The 20762-nt window shown below is 42.8% G+C and overlaps 1 long non-coding RNA gene across 4 annotated transcripts; it reads right to left on the bottom strand.

Annotated features, from left to right (window-relative positions):
- Nucleotides 1-3067: 3067 nt before the first annotated feature.
- On the bottom strand, nt 3068-20508 carry LOC117797449. 4 transcript variants are annotated; one of them, XR_004622428.1, is made up of 4 exons: nt 19927-20508; nt 17431-17505; nt 4817-4924; nt 3068-4046 (listed from the first exon to the last, which is right to left on the bottom strand). It is a non-coding gene; the product is annotated as an uncharacterized LOC117797449 (long non-coding RNA). The 4 variants fall into 4 exon arrangements; XR_004622431.1 differs by having other exon boundaries at nt 3068-3803; XR_004622429.1 differs by lacking the exon at nt 17431-17505.
- Nucleotides 20509-20762: the final 254 nt, after the last annotated feature.

Here is a 20762-nt window from a genome sequence, read left to right as displayed (position 1 = left end):
CTGGTGATGGGTAGTAGGGAGGGCACGTATTGCATGGTGCACTGGGTGTTATACGCAACTAATGAAGCATCAAACTTTACATCGGAATCTGGGGATGTACTGTATGGTGATTAACACAATATAATAAAATAAAATTAAAAAAAATCTTCAGCTGCTTAATGCATCCAAAAGTGATTCTTTTCTTTTTTTTTTTTTAAGATTTTATTTATTTATTTGACAGAGAGAGAGACAGCCAGAGAGAGAGGAAACACAAGCAGGGGGNAGAGAGACAGCCAGAGAGAGAGGAAACACAAGCAGGGGGAGTGGGAGAGGAAGAAGCAGGCTCCCAGTGGGGCAGGAAGCCCAATGCGGGGCTTGATCCCAGGACCCTGGGATCACGTCCTGAGCCGAAGGCAGACACTTAACGACTGAGCCACCCAGGTGCCCCCCAAAAGTGATCCTTAACCTTAGTTTCCAAGAAATCTGTAGATCTATGGAGTGCAAGAATGTGCCTGCAGCCAAAGTCAAATATTGACCATCTTTCTCTTAGTTCACAGAAATAATGAAGTTAATGGATTGACTTGTTTCATTTTTCAGTTTTTCTTATGCAAAATTTTGTGAAATCTCTGTCCCTCTTTTTTTTTACTACTGCTTTCCTGCTAGCCAGTGACCAAATTGCAGCAAATAGGTATCAAGGGAAAAGTTCAAAAACCAATGGATCATACTTCAACAGTTTGTTTTTGGTGTGACTGTGCTTGTGGTTGTGATTTTATATTGATAACCTAGAACACAGTCATAGTTTCTGCTAGGAAAATTATTTCCAGTACATAGGAAAGAGTTAAATATATCACCATTTTATTTGTTTTACAAACGGCCTCGCACGGATTCTTTTCCCTGAACATGTCTGGGAAACCCTAGCCTAGAGCATAGCATCTCAATTCTTAGCACAGAACATGATCTGCCCCCTGCCCACCTTTCTGTCTTCATCTCTCGCAACTTGGTCCTGCTCAACCCTGAGATCAGCCATATCAAGCTAGGCTGATTCCCCTAAATGTACTGTGCTTGGTCAAGCTGTTCCCTGTGCACATGCTCACTCCCTCTGCCCTAATCCATTAAGGGTGATGAAGAGACACCCCCTCTGAAACATGCCCTCCCAGCAGACAAGGTGGGAGGCTTAATCCATCTTAATCCATCTTCTGTGTTTCATCCACCCTAGCATTTGCCACATTACCTCATAATTGACTTGTTCGATTTCCCTACCATTAGCTCCTAGAGCAAAGAGACAATTAAAAAAAAATCTCAAAATCCTTACTTCCTGACACATTGTAAAGAATTAGTAGAATCTCTGCCAATTTGCAGAATTTTCTTTTAAGGGGATAGAAAGGGGAGCTGTACAACATTCTAATATGATAGAGTAGCACTGGCTAGCCTCTCTGGTGATACAAATCAGAATATATTTATTTTAAGTTTTCTTCTATTCCTCTAATTATCTTTCTGTCCTCTGGGGTCAGTTCCATTTGTTTATTTCGGGCCTTCTCTCTCATGTTGATAGTTTTCCTCAAATGTCTGTTGACCTTTTGTTGTCTGCTCATATTTATGAATGAAGAACTATGTTTGCTTTTATGGGTGGATAGCATGGGTTTCCTCTGCAATTGCACTGATCTGTTTCCCCCCACAAACCCTTCTCCGGAATGGGAGGGCTGACTGCGGGTTCTGTTTCAGTGGGTAGAGCCTGTCAACGGGCAGGCTTCCCTTTAGGTTATGTGGGTGGAGAGGCAGGAAGGCCAGGGACCCCCACAACTGATAAAACAAGGAGGGCTTTTCTCTGGGGGTGAAGCCCTTTAGAGGGTTTCACTCTTGACTGATGCTGGTTTTCCTTTTGTTTTCTTTTTCCTGTCTTTTGCAGAGGTCTTAGCACCCTCCCTAGAGCCCTTCTCAGGCATCTTCAGCCTGAGGGCAAAGGGCAAATGCTGCTGCTGACAAAGGGTTCGTGGGGGAAGGGAGTGAGAGAGAAAAGAGCCCACCTGTCCCAGCTGTTTCCACTGCAACTCTTCGATGAGTACCATAATGATTACCTCTCAGCCTACCCCTGCTCTTTGCATTCACTGTCTTTGAGATTGGTGTTTCCTTGGGAAAGCCCACTCCTACCTGAGTTCCTGAATTGTAATGTTTTCTGCTCTGATTTCTCTTCTAGTCCAAATTCATTGCCTTTCTTACTTGCTGGTATCACTCAAAATTTATTCCGCACTGCTGTCACCTTTTCTTGTTTCCCATGGTTGTGATTTCATTCTTTTTACATTTATTTTTGGCCAAATAATGCTTTCACATAGTTAGAAATTAAATGATATAAAAGAATGTGCAATGTAAAGTTGTCCCTCCACCTCTTTCTCCCAGTCCTCCACTGTGAACCAGTGTTGTCAATTTCTTATATATCTTCCAGAGATACTTTTCCATGCATTCAAACAAGTTCATAGTCTCTTTCACACTTTTTACACACAGTAGTATACAATACACTGTTCTGCATCTTTGTTTTTTCATTTAATAATATATTTTGGAGATTATTCCATGTCAGCAAAGGGCTTCTTTACTACTTTCTTTTTTACAACTGCATAGTATTCCATTGTATAATGACATACCACAATGTATTTAACTAGTTCCCTATTGATAAACATTAAGGTTGTTTCCAGTCACACGATATTGAACAATGCTGCAACAGGGGCGCCTGAGTAGCTCAGTCGGTTGAGCGTCTGACTCTTGGTTTCCACTCGGGTCATGTTCTCATGGGCCGGGAGGTTGAGCTCCCAGTCGGGCTCTGAGCTCAGTGGGGAGTCCGCTTGAAGATTCTCTCCCTCTGCGCCTCCCCCCATTTGTCCTCACCCTCTCTCTTTCTCTCAAATAAATAAACACATAAAGAAATCTTTTTAAAAGGTAATAAACGATGCTACAACAAAAAACCCTGTACTTAATCATTTTTTAAAGTCTCTTTTCAGACATTTCTGTGAGATCTGGAAGGCAAAAAAAAAATCACATTTTTTTAAAAAAACATTGAACAATCAACATGTTAACCTAAACACATCACACTCGAAGAGAATTTAAAAGTTATTGTTTATTTTCTATTAGACAACAGAATATGGAAGTTTCCATTATCAATGAATAGTAAACTATCTGTGTTATACATCCTCTTCAAAGCCAGGTATTGCATTTTAAAGCTTCCAACGCAAAGTCCTATCTGGCCTTGAGAATTTTTGTTGCCCCATGTGGGATTCTCCACGTAGATCTGCAGCAAAAAGCCAGAGATGATGTGCTCTCTGGTGCCTCCATCCACGATGTTGCCCTTGTTGGCTGGATTGGTAAGAAGCAATTACAGGAGACATTTCTTTCAATCAGTTCATTTGCTCAAATCAACATTCACTGAGTGCCTACTATGGGCCAGGTGCTGAGCTGGATTCTGGGGATACAGAGATAAAGACAATAGTCCCTACCTTACCAGGAGCTCCCAGTTCAGAGCAGCCAACCAATACATGAGCAGACAAACATAAAACAATGTGAGAAGTGCCACAGTAGAGATGACCACAGACTGCTTTGGAATGTTAAGGAGGAGTACCTACCCAGCAGGTGGCTGGGATAGGAAAAATATCAGGGAAGGCTCCCTAGGAGAAGACATACTTGTCATAACTTTGAATCCTGGCTTCTAGCACTCCACCGACAAATCCCAACGTTCAGTGTCCATCTACTTTGGCTTTTCTAGTCCAGAATCTTCCATCTCTTTTCATTCTGCAGTAAATCTTCTAGTTGACTGTATTGATTCTGACACTCCAAAGGCTCTGGAGGAAAAAGGTAGGAGGGGTTTGGAGATAATCATCTCCAGCATAGACGAATGATGTCGGGGATAGGGATGTTTGGAATATTGGTCTAGTTTTAGGTATTAGTTTAGCTAGTGTGACCAGAATCCTCAATCTCTGTTACTACCAGTCTCCTTCCTCCATCCCAGATCCCCAAAGTGAATCTTGTTGGCAAATGCTCACTCTTTGTTTCTGAATTGTGGGCACGCTGCCTCCACTCCTCATCTGTGTAAGAAAAAATAAGCTATATTTACCTATATGCTTAGACGGACAAGAAACACAAGTAACACTGATTACCCCTGGGAAGTAGAACTGGGAGGTGGGGGGACAACTTTTACTCTTTGCTCTATACCCTCTGTACTTTTTGCATTATTTTTTACAGTGAACATATTTTGCTTTTATAAGAATTTATTTTTAATAAGATTTTATTGAAGCAAACCTTTACATGCAGAAAAATGCACAAATCATAAGCATAATGAATTTGTATAAAGTAAACATACCCATTGTAATCATCACCCAGATGTAGACCTTTACAGCACCGCTGAAACCCCCCTCGTCTCTAGTTCTCACAAAGGCGACCGCTCTCCTGCCGTCTATCACCAAAGATAGTTCTGACTGGGAGTTCCAGTTCCTCCTAATTCACGAGCCATTCTAACAGGTCTATAATAATTACCTCATTATAGTTTTGATTTGTATTTCCCTAAAGGTTAATGATGTTGAACATATGTCCTCTTTGCTGCTAACATTTTTCAAAAATATAGAGCATGATCATTTAAAGCAATTACTTGAAAATAATAATGTCATTAACCTGACTAGGGAAGAGTCTTTGGGTGTAACAATCCTTCTGAGAGGTAGATTAGGGTGGTGGAAATAGCCAGAATTTGGTAGCAGACATTCCAGACTATTCTACTTGCTATGGGACCTTAGGCGAACTGTTTAACCTTTTTCTGCCTCTGTTGCTTTGTCTCTAAAGCAAAGATAACAGTAGTACCTACTTCATAGCGTTGTCCTGAGCATTAGATGAGAAAATAAAGTCAGGCAATCTACTCCATGTGTGACAGGGTGAATGTTCATCGGTGTTCTCTCTACCTGTCCGGCCAAGCCTGGAAAGAGGCCAAGGGAGAGAAGTTCATCCTTGAGGTAGTCAGCAGCTCCCTTATATGAGGGAGAATGGGTAAGTGATTCCTCTTTTTCTGGATCTAAGGATAAAAACTCCAGAGTCGTGTTCTGGATGCAGAATTCTGTCCCCTCGCTTCCTGCTGTGCTCCCCAACCCCAAAGAGCAGGAACAGCCTGTTTTGAGGAAAATTCTAGAAGAAATTTCTAGGCATAACTGGGCTCTTGGAGGCTGCTGCACCCCTTGGATGAGTTTAACACCTCCTGCTGTGTGTCTAGCAGAAAGACACAAGTCCCATGGCATCTTTCTGTATAATTCCCAAAGGTCTTCCTATTGTTGTCTTCTATGGCAGGACTGCTTGACGTGCCTTGTGGCTGACACCAAGTAGTCAACATCCATGTAGCAAATATTTGCCCAGCACTTAGCAAGCACTAGTCTCTCTGATAGGCCTGGGGAGCCAAAACAAAAAAGAAAGAACTGCTAGTTAAAGAGCTAGGAAAGCAAGGAGTCAACCACAGGTGTACTGGGGAAGCATCACAATAAGGCAAGTAGATGGGGTTGTGGGAGCACGCAGGAGGAGTGAGGATGAGGTGTGAGAGGGTCAGAGAAGGTTCCTGGAAGAGGTCATGTTAGAGCCTTGAGGGAATTTTCTGGATGAGAGAAGAATGCATTCCAGGTACAGGAAATAGCACATGCAAAGTCCCAGAGATTTCAGATTCTTTCTCCTCTTGAGGCTGCATGTTTGGGATCAAAGCCCTGCTCTGGGCTCTGTACTGCACCCCAGCTTCTTCCAATGGGCCCTTAAGGTGGAGCACAGAATATTAGGACTTTATAGTAAAAAAAATCCCCTTTGTTCCAGAGTGAAGGGTCTCAGGGATCAAGTGTTCTACGGGTGGGTACATTACTGGCACCCATTTTCTTTCAGAAATCAGCCTGAACATCTAAGGCTTGTCTGTGTGGTTGTAGCCCATTTCTAACATCCCTCATTCCGGTCTCAGCCTTCCTTCTGCACCTCCCCTGGAGCTCCAGAACTTTGGTAGGCTGGCCCCTAGCTCCAGTTCACCAAGACCCCACCACACAGACTTTCCTTGGGCCCCTCTTACTTACCCCGACCCAATCCTTCTTCTTTTTTTTTTTTTTTTTTTTTTTTTTTAGATTTTATTTATTTATTTGACAGAGATAGAGACAGCCAGCGAGAGAGGATACACAAGCAGGGGGAGTGGGAGAGGAAGAAGCAGGCTCATAGCGGAGGAGCCTGATGTGGAGCTCGATCCCACAACGCCGGGATCACGCCCTGAGCTGAAGGCAGACGCTTAACCGCTGTGCCACCCAGGCGCCCCCCCAATCCTTCTTCTTGACTCCACAAGTTCAAGGTTCTCTCCTGTCTCTCTCACTCTGTCTCTCCCCAACTTGTAACTACTATTCTCCAAGCTGCGCTCTTTATTTTTTTTATTTTTATTTTTTCTAATAGTATTTTATTATATTATGTTAGTCACCATACAGTACATCCCTAGTTTTTGATGTAAAGTTCCATGATTTAGTTCTGACCCTAGGCTTGAGCAGCCCCTCTCTGATCCCTCCTGTGGTTCACTCCTGGCGCTCTTTCTGAAACAGCATTTCTGCCCCTAATCCATTTCCTCCATAACCTCGCAGGAGACTGTCTTCTTAGCAGGACCTCACTCAGAGGACCTCTAGTTCTCCCACAGGGTCTCCTGGGGCCAGTCGCATGTTTTCATAAGTGGGGAAACTGAGGCTCAGAGAAAGGGGATGACTTACCAAAGTCATGCAGCAAGTTAGTGGCAGAGCAGAGACTAGCACGGGCCTCCAAACTTCCAGCCAATGCTCTTTCCTGGGAATCAGGCTGCCCCTCACAAGGCTCGGGTCTTCTAGCCGCCATTGGCTCCCACCCACTGAGTGCACAGTGCACCATCTCTGTTAACACTTCCTTCCTGAGTCAGGTCATTAAGACTGCAGCTGGCCCGTCCAGGCTTCTGACTCAGCAGCCTAGCAAAGAACACCCAACCATGTCTGCATATAATTAAGGAAAGGCCAGGGGCAGGAAGCATTTTTTTTTCTCCGGCAGACTGGGGGTGCAAAAGGAGGTGAAGAGATTCATTTAGATGGTAAGATGTCAGGGACCACGATGGGGGAGGGGTGAGGAGCGGAAGGGCTGTATCAAAGGGTTTAGGACCAGTAGTTTAATATATTTTGGTATAGAAGTATATTTATTGGCTTAGAAGGACCCCTGTGATAGAGTCAGTACAAATACCATGGCAAAAATAGAATGTTTCCATAGTTCACTTGTGTAAGAGTAAGTTGAGAGTGTCCCAAAAGTGCCTATAAGTACTAATTAGAAATGAGTTTTATGCTCCCTTCCATTCTCTGCACCCATGTTAATTTTTGCCCACAGGTTAATAGTTGGAAACGATTACCACACTTTTGAGAGCTGTTGTGGCTCAAGTGTTCACCTGCAAATAAACAGAGTTGAGAACTTTTCTCCTTCACAATGTTCCACAGCGAATGGAGCCATCTTGCTAAGTGCAGACTTGGAACAGCTCCCACCAGACCACATCTACATCTCATCCAGCATCTAATTCAATCAAGGATTTTTAAAAAGTAATGTCTATGCGTAATATGGGGCTTGAACTCACAACCCTGAGATCAAAAGCTGCATGCTCTACCAACTGAGCCAGCCAGGCGCCCCTCCAGTCAAGGATTTTGACTTCAAGATGTTTTCTGCCTCGAGGAGCACCCTGGCACCCCCTATTGTGACAGGGTCGTGGATGCCTGGAGGCTGCTCTCCCAACACCAAAGAACCAACCATATCTGAGGCATGTTCAAATAAACAATGGGGTTGATGCTTCTGCTGGGTCTAATAGCATCCCCCCAAAATTCTTGTCCACCTGGAATCTGTGAATGTGACCTTATTTGGAAATAGAATCTTTGCAGATATTAGTTGAAATCAGATGAGGCCATACTGAATTAGGATGGGCCTTATGACTGGTGTCCTTATGAGAAGAGGAAAATTTGGGGCGCCTGGGTGGCACAGTCGTTAAGCGTCTGCCTTCGGCTCAGGGCGTGATCCCGGCGTTCTGGGATCGAGCCCCACATCAGGCTCTTCCGCTGGGAGCCTGCTTCTTCCTCTCCCACTCCCCCTGCTTGTGTTCCCTCTCTCGCTGGCTGTCTCTGTCAAATAAATCAATAAAATCTTAAAAAAAAAAAAAGAAGAGGAAAATTTGGTCACAGACGCACACGGAAGGAAGATGGCAATGTGAGAGGCAGAGATTGAAGTGACACTGCCACAATCCAAGTAACATCAAGGATTGTTGGCAACCAGCAGAGACTGGAAGAGTCAAGAAAGGATTCTTCCTTAGAGCCTTCAGAAGGAGCATGGCCCTGCTGACACCTTGATCTCGAACTTCTGGCGTCCAGAACTGTGAGAGAATAAATTTCTGTTGTTTTAAGCTTCCTGATTTGTGGTAGCTTATGTGTGGGGTTACTGTAGGGTTATGGAAGCCATTGGAAACGAATACAACACTTGTATGGAAAAAGTTGGCCCCATCTTGTAAAATGCTGTGCCGGTCGTGACATGATAAGAAAAACGCTCATGAACAGAGGACGTACTCTCAAGCATAAGGACTGTGACCCTCTGATTATCCTCTACACCGGTCTGTACATGCATAGAGAAATAAGCCTGCAAGGTACCACAAGACTCATCTCTGAGTGATAAATTCTGGAAGGTCTTTATCTGTTTGCTTTAACTTCTCTGTATTTTCTAAGTTTCCCACAATGAATATGTATTACTTGTGTTAAAAATATGTGTCTCTATCCACCTGTCATTTATCCACCTCCCTATCTTTGATTATTAGTACTCTCATGCACTCATAGAATCCTTCTAAGTGAGATAGTCCCAGGGTTCCTCATTTCTTATAGGCCCACAGTTAGGAACTACTCCCTAAAAGCCCTGCCATACGTGAGGGTAGACAAAAATAAAACTACATAGTTATATGGTATTTGATACTCTTTACAGAGCGTACTTCTATATCCATCAACCCATTCAACTTCATACCCCTCTGATTGATAAGAATTCTCAGGCTCAGATTGTTGTTTAAGAACTTGTCCAAGGTCTCGTAGCTAATAACTCATGGGGCTGTGACTAGCACTCATGGTCCTGACATCTGGCCAGTAGCAGTTTCTAGAATGTAAGATCCATAAGGACAGCATTTTTTGCCTGTCTTGTTGCCCAAGGACTTATATCTCCAGCACCAGAGAATGGTGCTCGGAATATAGTAGGTGATCAGAACATTTCCTCGAACGAATACGACAAATGCAAGCTCCCCCAGAGCATTTTCTGCTACTAGGAACAGTTTTGTTCAAGCCAAGCCTCCGTGCTCTGCAAAAGGTAGCAGCATTGCCGAAGGGATCCCATTCTCTTCTCAGTCTCTGTCCTTCCACATTCTGCTCCTCCACCCCCACCCCCACCCCCACCCCCAGGCAAAGAATATCTGATTTCTAGGAATGACCTCTCATATCACCTACAATGGGGTACCTATGTGCTACGATTCAAGGTGAGTCTAGAAAGAGCTCCTTGGGACACCTGGCAGGCTCAACCTTGATCTCGGGGTTGTGGGATCAGGCTCCACGTTGGGTGCAGCAATTACTCAAAAATAAGACCTTTAAAATAAATAGGCAGACAGATGGATAAATAATAAAAAGAGCTCCTTGTCCAAAAATAGCACCACCCAGCAGAAAGATCCAGGGCCAAGGGGAGGGCAGGCTCTGCAGATGGGTGGGCTTCTCAATTGCAGAATTACTTGGTCCTGACATAAGGAGCACATCAAGAAACACCGAGACACAGAGACAGAGAGAGGAAATGGCAGCCAAGTGGTTACAGAAGGGTCTTAGTTCAGGAACAGAACAAGAGAAGTGCAGAAAGTGTCCAAAAGTAAGTCAAAAAGGAAGATTTGTTGAAACAAATAGGAAAAAGGAAGTCGGGCAGGGCAGGCAGAAGACACTTCCATCCCTGGCTGTACCCCTGGCCCAACCTCCAGTTCTCATGCTTTCTCCTAAGAATATCCCCCTCATCCTCCACGAGGGTGACACCTTCCCACCATTCCCACCAGGCCTTGTTGGTGGCGCTCCCAGAGGGCGGGCTTTGTACCCAGGTTTTCTTTTCAAGGGCAAATTCCCGGGAAGCTTTAAAGCTACCTGCTGCCCTGCCCGGGGAGGGGTTTGGGGTGGGGGTGGGTAATGTGGCTAGTTTCGGTGCCAAGAACTGGGTCTCTGGAAGCTGGGAAGCCAGCCAAGAAATTGGAGAAACGGAGGGAGGGTCAGGGGCCTCTGAGCACTGGGTCAGGAGCAGAGCTCTGGAAACCCTGTAGGATTTCACAATTCTTCTCTTTCCTGGCCTCTTTCACATACACCAGGACAGGAAGCGGAAGCTAAAGAAGGATTATGAGCCAATTCATTGTAGGTAAGGAAGTTGCCTTAAAAAGGAAAGCTTACACCACCATCTTAATTAAGGATCATTCCTGGCTAATTTGCTAGACAAGGAGAGGGTACAGTTTTGATAGCAAAAGATTTTGGGAGATCACACATTTCTGTGTCCAGGTGGAGCCGTATGTATTCTGGTAAAGGAAGTCTTCCAGGCCTTTGAGCTGTACGGCAGGGGAGTTCCGAGAGGGTTTTCCCTCTTTTCCAACACTGCATACTTCGGCCCCGGGCATTCCAGGGTTCTTAGCAGTAGGAGCCTCTAGATGCAAAATGCCAACCCAGGATATCACTCATGTGGCTGAGGTTAGGAATTAATGCTTTTGTCAGTTACCAATGTTCTTATTTTCATAATTCTTTTTTAAAGGTTTTATTTATTTATTTGAGAGAGAGAGAGAACACAAGCAGGGGGGAGGGAGAAGCAGACTCCTTGCTGAGCAGGGAGCTCGATCCCAGGACCCCGGGACCGTGACATGAGCTGGAGGCAGCCGCTTAACTGAGCCACCCAGGCGTCCCTTATTTTCATAATTATTAACAAAAACCGTTCTCAAAATCTACTCCCACGTAAAAGCAAAATGTTCATTTGCAGCTTAGGACTCAAGAGAATTTTCTATCAGTGGGGTGGGTTTGGGGAGTGTCCTTCACCAAGTTGGTGAACAATGAAAATTACTGCAACTCAGAGTTAGCTCCTCTGAAACCGGAAATGTGAACAGAGCTGACTTAGTACTACTTTCTCTTACTCCTGTAAGAAAGAGGAAAGACTGTGCTCAAGGTAGCAGTGATGTGCGAAAACCACACTAGAGGTTTTGTAAAGAAGAGCAATTGTGGCTTTTGCACAAGTTATTCCTAAACCGAGGCTGGGGACAGCATATGACACTTTTCAAAGTAGCTTCTGGACTGGTATTTCACTGAAATGAAGACGATCTTTGAGCAAGACCGGAAAGCCAAAAATCTACATTTCATGACCTCTGCAGGAAAGTAATAGTTGCATTATGGAACATTCTAGAATGGCAGGCTCAAACCATGGCCCGGAAGAAATGTAGGCCTTTTTGGGTAGGAGGGGGGAGGCAGGAAGAATCTAATTCCCAATGAAGGTTTCTGATAGTTTTCCACTCTCTCCCCACCCCCTCACTTAGTTCTGTGGCTCTTCTTTAGCCACCTCCTCTAACACAGGAGATTTGATTCAATAGATGGGGAAAAGGAAGTAAAGGAAACAGAGAAGAAAAATTAATGTCAGTTTCAGGAAGTCCAGAACATTTTAAAAAAGATTTTATTTATTTATTTGACAGAGAGAGAGTTCATGCAGGGGGAGTGGCAGGCAGAGGGAGAGAGAGAAGTAGGCTTTCCACTGAGCAGGGAGCAAGACGTGGGGCTCGATCCCAGGACCCTGAGATCATGACCTGAGCTGAAGGCAGACGCTCAACCAACTGAGCCACCCAGGTGCCCCGTATCCAGAACATTTTTAACTCAAAAGTTGCTTGTAAATGTTAGCAGAAAGGAGGAAATAACAAAGATTAGAGAAGAAATACATGAAATAGAAAATCAATAGAAAAAAATCAACAAAACTAAGTTGATTTTTTTGAAAAGATAAAATTGGTGAATGCCTAGCTAGACTAACTAAAAAAGAGAGAGAGAGAGAAGACTCAAATAAATAAAATCAGAAATGAAAGAAGGGACATTACAACTGATGCCACAGAAATAAAAAGGATCATAAGAGACTAATATGAAGAATTATACACCAACAAACTGGATAAACTGAAAGAAATGGATAAATTCCTAGAAACATACAACCTACTAGCAATGAATCATGAAAAAATAGAAAATCCGAGCAGACCAGTATGAGTGAGGAGATTGAATCAAAAATCAAAAACCTCCCAAGACAGAAAAGTCCAGAACCAGATGGCTTTACAGGTAAATTCTACCAAACATTAAAGAAGAATCAATACCATTCATTCTCCAACTTTTCCAAAAATTGAAGAGAAGGGAACACTTCCAAACTCATTTTATTATGTCAGCGCAATGATACCTGATACCACAAGGAAACAATAGGCCAATATCCCTAATGAATATAGAAGCAGAAATCCTCAACAAAACACTAGCAAACTGAATTCAATAGCTCATTGAAAGGCTCAAATACCATGACCAAGTGGGATTTGTCCCTAAGATACAAGGATGGTTGAATATACACAAATCAACCAACATGATATTCTATAAGAATAGAATAAAGGATAAAAATCACATAATCATCTCAACTGATGCAGAAAAAGCATTTGACAAAATCCAATATCTTTTCATGATAAAAACTCTAAAGAAACTAGGAATAGAAGGAAAGTACCTCAACATAATAAAAGCCATATAGAACAAGCCCACAGCTACCCTCATACTCAATGATGGAAAGCTGAAAGTTTCCTCTAAGATCAGGAACAAAGTGGCGATGCCCACTCTTGCCACTTCTATTCACCATAGGACTGGATGTTCTAGCCAGAGTTATCAGGCAAGAAAAAGAAATAAAATGCATCCAAATCAGATAATACAAAGTACAATTATCCCTGTTTGCAGATGACATGATCTTATATATAGAAAACCCTAAAAATTCCTTTAAAAAAACTGTTAAAACTAATAAACAAATTTAGTAAAGTTGTAGGACACAGAATCAATATAAAAAACCCAGTTGCCTTTCTATTCACTAACAACGAACTGTCTGAAAAGGGAATTAGGAAAACAATTCTGTTATAATAGTACCAAAAAGAATAAAATACTAAGGAATAAATTTAACTAAGGGGGTATAAGACTTGTCTACTCAAAACTACAAAACGTTGAAAAAATTAAGCAAGATAGAAACAAGTGGAAAGATAACATTACATGTTCAAGGATTGAAAGACTTAATAATGTAAAAATGTCTATACTACCCAAAGCAATCTACAGGTTCAATGCTGCTCTGACTAAATGCCAATGGAATTACTTACAGAAAAAGAAAAAAAAATCCTAAATATCATGTGCAACAATGAAGGACCCTGAACAGCCAAAACAATCTTGAGAAAGAACAAAGCTGGAAGCCTCATACTTCCTGATTTGAAAATATATTATAAAGCTACAGTAATCAAACAGCAAGACACTGGCATAAAGACAGTCATATAGACTGCTGGAAGTGAATAGAGATCCCAGAAGTAAATCCACATATATGCTGTCAACTGATACTTGACAAAGATGCCAAGAATTCACAATAGGAGAGGGATAGTCTCTTTAACAAATGATGTTAGGAAAACTGGATATCCACATGCAAAAGAATGAAATTGGACCTTATCTTACTGAATAATCAGCTTAAAATGAACTTAAGATTTAAACATAAGACCCAAAACCATAGAACTCCTAGACGAACGCAGGGAGGAAAAGCCTCATGGTATTGACCTTCGTAAGGCTTTCATAGATAAGACACCAAAAACACAGGCAACAAAGCCAAAAATACACAAGTGGGACTACATCAAACTAAAACGCTTCTGCACAGCAAGGGAAACAATCAACAGAATGAAAAGGTAACCTACAGAAAGGGAGAAAATATTTGCAAACCGTATATCTGATAAGGGGTTAGTCTCTGAAATATATAAGGAACTTTTACAACTCAGAGTAAAAAAAAAAAAAAACCAAAAAACCAAAAACAAACCCCTAACAACTCTATTTTAAAATGGGCTTCAAATAGACACTTCTCCAAAGAAGACCTATAAATGGCCAGTAGGTATATAAAAAAAATGCTCAATGTCACTAATCATCAGGGAAATGCAAATCAAAACCACAATGAGACATCACCTCACACCTGTCATGATTGTTACTATTAGAAAAAAAGGTGACAAATGTTGCTGAGAACATAGCGAGATTGGAACCCTTGCATGTGTAGAAGCAAAATGGTGCAGCACTACGGAACACGGTACGGACATTCCTCACAAAAATCGACAAGGCGAGAAACAACAATTATTGGAGAGGATGTGGAGAAAGGGGATCCCTCCTACATTGTTGGTGGGAATGCAAGTTGGTACAGCCACTCTGGAAAACAGTGTGGAGGTCCCTTAAAAAGTTAAAAATTGAACTACCCTATGACCCAGCCATTGCACTACTGGGTGTTTACCCCAAAGATACAGACGTAGTAAAGAGAAGGGCCATATGCACCCCAATGTTCATAGCTGCATTGTCCACAATAGCCAAATCATGGAAGGAGCCGAGATGCCCTTCAACAGATGACTGGATTAAGAAGCTGTGGTCCATATATACAATGGAATATTACTCAGCTATCAGAAAGAACGAATTCTCAACATTTGCTGCAACATGGACGGCACTGGAGGAGATAATGCTAAGTGAAATAAGTCAAGCAGAGANGGGGGAATGTGATAGGCTGGTGATGGGTGGTAAGGAGGGCACGTATTGCATGGTGCACTGGGTGTTATACGCCACTAATGGAGCATCGAACTTTACATCGGAATCCGGGGATGTACTGTATGGTGACTAACATAATATAATTAAAAATCATTTAAATAAATAAATAAATAAATAAAAATAGAACTACTACGTGATCCAGCAATCCCACTTCTGGGCATTTATCCAAAAGAATTGAAATTAGCATCTTGAAGAGATAGTAGCACTTCCATGTTCATTGCAGCAATAGCCAAGATGTGGGAACAACTTAAATATCTATTGACAGATGATCGGAAAAAGAAAATGAAGTACATACACACAGTGGAATACTATTCAGCCTTAAAAAAAGAAGGATGGAGAACCCTGAGAAAATTATGCTAAATGAAATAAGTCAGTCACAGAAAGACAAACACTGCATGATTCCATTTATATAGGGTACCTAAAATAGTCAAATTCTGGGGCATCTGAGTGGCACAGTCAGTTAAGCGTCTGACTCTTGGTTTTGGCTCAGGTCGTGATCTCAGGGTCATTAGATCGAGCCCCACTTGAAGCTCCGAGCTGCTTAAGACTTTCTCTCCCTTTGTCCCCCCCGCCCCGATCTCTCTCACACTCTCTAAAATAAATAAATCTTTATAAAAAATTTTTAAATAAAGTAGTCAAATTCATAGAACCAAAGACCGGAATGGTGTTTGCCAGGGGCTGGGATCGGGGGTGGGGGGGAACGGGGAGTTACTAATCAACAGGCATGAGTTTTCAGTTTGAGCAAGCTCAAGAGACCAGCTGTGCAACATCTTGCCTATACTCACAATAATATATTGTACACTTAAAAATTTGTTAAGAGTAGGGGCACCTGGGTGGCTCAGTCGTTAAGCATCTGCCTTTGGCTCAGGTCATGATCTCAGGGTCCTGGGACCGAGCCCCATGTTGGGCTCTCTGCTCAGTGGGGAGTCTGCTTCTCCCTCTCACTTCCCCTCTGTGCTCTCTTTCACTCTCTCAAATAAATAAAATCTTTAAAAAAATTTGTTAAGAGGATAAATCTCAGGTGTTCTTACAACGATAAAATAAAACATAAAAACCTGAAAAGGAGTGTAAAAAATTAAACTGCCTATCATCACACATAAATATGTATTGAAACTATGCCAAGTAAAATATTAGTAAGGGAAATCAGCAGTATGTTAATACACCTTCACCATGAGGGACCCATTCAATTAATGCAAGAATGGTTTAATATTAAAAAAATCTATTAATCAAATTTATGTTAATAACAGAACAAAGAAAAAACACTATTGTAATCCATGGTGGAAAAGCAAAAAATTCACCATCAATTCCTAATAATACTTTTAGAAGAGGAAGAATATTGACATTCTTCATTCTTAAGGTACATGTATTTTTCAGTCTTACTATCTCTATAACCTTGGGTATATGGCATCCCCTTTGTGCCTCAGTTTCCAAATATTTTAAACAAATCACAGGACACAAACTGAGGGTTGCCGGAGGGGATGTGGGTGGGGGGATGGGGTAACTGGGTGATGGGCATTAAGGAGGGCACGTGATGTCATGAGCACTGCGTATTACATAAGACTGATGAATCACTCACCCCTACCTCTGAAACCAATAATACATTATATGCTAATTAATTGAATTTAAATAAAAAACAAGTATTTTAAATAGGGATAATAATATCTGCTTCTAAGTGTCATGAGGATTCAGCAATATATATGGAAAGTCCTATCTATCACACAGCACCATTTCCTCCCACCTTCTTAACTGCCTTATTTTCTGTGTGGAGTAGACTAAGGGAAGTTGTGTACTATCTTTTTTCTGTTCTTCTGATTTTTTTCATTTGCATCAGTGGATGTAGGATGTTTTTATTGCTGTTCTAGCTTGTGTTTACTCATGCATGGTCTTGTCAACAGAGTAACACTCTTCACGCCCGCCCCTCCATGCTAACTCCTAGACCCCCTTAAAGGCAGATTGTACTAATTGGCTTTATTGGTATTAAGCCAATGGTTCCCAGACCTGGCTACCCATTAGAATCACCTGAGTAGCTTTCTCACGTGATTCTACTGGGTAGCTAGACGTGCAGGCTGGTGCAGCCGCCATTTCTCTCCAAGTTCCAGACACGTTTACTACCTTTCCGCAAATTGACATATATGCCATTTAATTTTGAACTTAGTTTTGATTCATTATTCAAAAGTGGCCAGCTGACTCCCTAATACCCTAAAAGACCGTTCGTTAGAGTGGGTGCACTTGCAAAAAGGAACATTAAAAAGAGGGTAGAGAGGAAGCAACCAAACCTTAGGAGAATCTCAAAATTAGGTAAAAGAAAAAAGAGAAGTGAGGAGAGGGTCGAAAGAGAATCAGGACTGGGTGGTACCATAGACACCCAAGAAGGGAAAAGATCCAAGAAGAACTAAGCTCATCCTTCTTGTCTCCCCTGAAGCACTGCCTAGCTCTGCACTCAAGGAAGGTTTTCCTGGGCTCATCGGCTTGGATTGACCCTCAGCACCAGAACCACACTGACTGGCTTCCCAATCCCACCCCTTTCCAAGCACACAACATCAGACAACTTAGTAAATTCATTGTGTCTTCATCTCACCATCTGCAAAATGAGTACAATGGTCTCTGCTCCTAGGGCTGTTGCAAGGCCTAGACAAAGCACCAAGAACAGCACCTGGAAAACAGTATACATGATGTCGGGTGGTAGCTAAAGTTTTATATATATATATATATAAAATAACATATATTTTATAATATATGTAAAGTTAAATAAATATATAGTTATATATAAATATATATAGTTCAATACCCCGATTGTAGACCTTTTCAGCACCCTGCATTCCCCTTCTGTAATGTTTATCCCAACTGTCCTCTGACAATTTCTTTTGCTGATTAAGTCAGCTCCACCAGAAATATCTTCCTTTTGAGTAACCCAAAGCCAACTGATTTCGGACCTTAATTCTATCTGCAGAATCCCTTGTCATACAACGTAACATAAGCACAGGAGTAATAGCCCATCATACTCGTAGGTCCCGCCCACATGCAAGTGGAGGGGATTATACAAAGCATGTACCTCAGGGTGTAGGGCTCTCAAGGACCATCTTAGAATTCTGCCTGTCACAGTGATTCTCTCCCACTAGATCAGAAAGTCCACAAGGGAAGGGGCCATTTCTGTTTTGTGGAACGAATGAGCAAATGAATGAAAGAAGAATGAATGAGAACTAAGGAAAACAGTTGTGGATACCTGTGTTTTGATTCATCGAAAGCCTTACCACTGTGTTCAAGAAGTTGAGGGGCTCCTTACAACTTCACAGAAGGTTTTGGAAAGCTGTAGAGCATGTAAACCAGGTAGACATTAAAGCTGAATCCCTCTTTGGTGCCTGCCATATTATCAGAGGCAATGGGGGGGCTGCCTGGGGCCTCTGGTGGCCTGAGCAGTTCCCAAACCACAGGGTCTCCACACATCCCGCTAGCTCTTGGCCAGCACCCAGAACCTAACACCTGGCACTCCTACCATCTGATCTCAACTGTTTATGAAGAGATCAAGGGCATTCTGAGTGAGGGAAGGAGGGGGAGAAATGGCATCTAAGGCCAAACCGAAGAACTTCAGAGAATGAATTCGAGGCCTCACATCAAAGGCACCCAGGTGTTTTTGCTTGGTGTGTATGAAGTTTTGCAGTTGATAAATGGTCTTTACCATACAGCATTCTATTGTCCTGCCATTCCCCTGCCCCATTCCTCTCCTGGCAACCCAGGATGGGCCCTGGGGTCTTCAGTATGCTTTTTAAAAATTTATTTATGTATTTATGTATTTATGTATTTATTTATTTATTTATTTATTTACTAGAGAGAGAGGGAGAGGGGGTGGGGAGGGGCAGAGGGTGAGGCAGAGAATCTCAAGCAGACTCCACACTGAGTGCAGAGCGCAACGTGGGGCTTGATACCAGGACCCTGAGATCATGACCTGAACCGAAATCAAGAGTTGACACTCAACCCACTGAACCACCCAGGCACCCCACTTTTTATAACACCTTTATCAAGATATAAATCCCGTACCATATAATGCCCCCATTTAAAGTGTACCGTTGAGGGGCACATGGGTGGCTCGGTCTATCGGGCAGCCGACTCTTGATTTCGGCTCAGGTCATGATCTCAGGGAGGTGAGAGAGAGCCCCACATCAGGCTCTACACTCAGCGGGGAGTCTCCTTGAGGATTCTCTCTTCCTCTCTCTCTGCCCCTCCCCCCACGCACTCTCTCTCTCTCTCAAATAAATAAATAAATCTTAAAAAAATAAAGCATACAGTTCAATGGTTTTTTAGTATATTCACAGAATTGTGCAACCATTGCCACTATCCAATTCTAGAACATCCCCTTTTGCAGTCATGCCCTACGCCTCCCTTCCCACCCCCACTCAGTTTCAACAAAGGCAGGATCCCTGCCCTCAAGGCTCTCCCAGTCTTGTGCCGCGTCACTGGGCTCTGGATGGGGCAGAAGACCAAGGTTCTAGTCCTGGCTGTGCTGTTGACCAGCTGTGTGACTGTGTAGCCTTCCCCTTCTGGGTGTCAGTTTTTTTAGATGTAAAATGAGGGGACTGGACCACAGAATGTTCCCTGAAGGACTCTGCTGTTTTTATACTCTACCTGCAAACTACTGCTGTAAGCAAGGTATGAGTTTAGGCCAACAGCCCAGCCTCCCTTATGCCTTCCTTTCCATTCACCTCCCCTACAATATCTTCCTCTCCTTTTACACCTCCCTACACTCCTCTCTCCAAGACTCAACCCCAGCTGTACCTCCTCCAGGAAGCCCCGTAGGATTCTCTTTTATCTAAGCTCCTGTGGCAACTAAATCATCTGTCACCCAACTTGGCCTTTCCTTTTATAGAGAAAGTCTGCGTCTCTTGTGGATGGCTAGGAAATGGTATCAAATATTTGCACTTCATCCCACATTACCACCCCCTTTTCCCCACCCAATGCCTTATATTGTTGTTTCTGTGATTCTTTCCTGTGTGACACCTGGCAAGATATTGCAATACTCCAGAATTTGGGGTGACAGTGGGAAGAAACAGGATGGGACTAGCATAGTTGGTGTACTTACGGTATGCCCAGTCCATGCCAAGGATTTCATATGCTTTATCTCACCGGAGGCTCCCAAGAGCAGCTTGTGAGGTAGAATTGAAGCTGGGAAGGGTCAGGTTACCCAGCCAAGCTAGGAAGCAGCACCGAGCAGATGAAAATCCAAATCTGGTTCCGGGGTTCATGTTTTGAACCTCTGTGCATGATGGCTCTCACTACAGTAGGAAATGCTGGAGGAAGCACGGTCAGAAAAAATCCAAATTCCTCCCATAGCTAATGGGGGCTGAGCTCACTTGCAACAGAGAGGAGAGACCTCTGCAGCCCCATCACACCCAGTGCAATGCTGGGCATACCATAGGCCCTCAGCTCCTGCTTGTTCAGGCCCTGGGTGATTGGTCAAGATATAAGGGCAAGTCTGGGGGAGGGTGTGGCTGCCCCATTAGATCTCAGCAGAAAAAAAGTTTACCTCAAAGAGACTTCATTTCTGTGAAGAATTCATTTTCAATTAGCCAGAGATGTCTTTAAAATTGTTCTTAAACCCATTTTATTATTTTTAGGTAGGGCTCTTCTTTTTAGAATGTTTCACCCACGAATGCCTGATGGAGCTCTGGTTTTCTGATGAGAAAACTGATAAGTGCTCATTGTGGGAAACTTTAAAATGCAGAAAAATATAAAGAAGGAAACAAAAAGCACCCGCAACCCCAAGATAACCACTGATAACATTTTGGAGTATTTCCTTCTAGGCTCACTGGCTTGCATGCACTGTCTCTCTAAATAAAGAAATAAATATACATAACTCTTGCATCACTGGATTCATACTGGGCATATAACTTCATACTCACTTTCCACTGAACCTTG

This window comes from Ailuropoda melanoleuca, chromosome X (genome assembly GCF_002007445.2).
Source record: "Ailuropoda melanoleuca isolate Jingjing chromosome X, ASM200744v2, whole genome shotgun sequence".
Taxonomy (NCBI): domain Eukaryota; kingdom Metazoa; phylum Chordata; class Mammalia; order Carnivora; family Ursidae; genus Ailuropoda; species Ailuropoda melanoleuca.
This window is presented reverse-complemented; position numbering and strand designations above follow the sequence as displayed.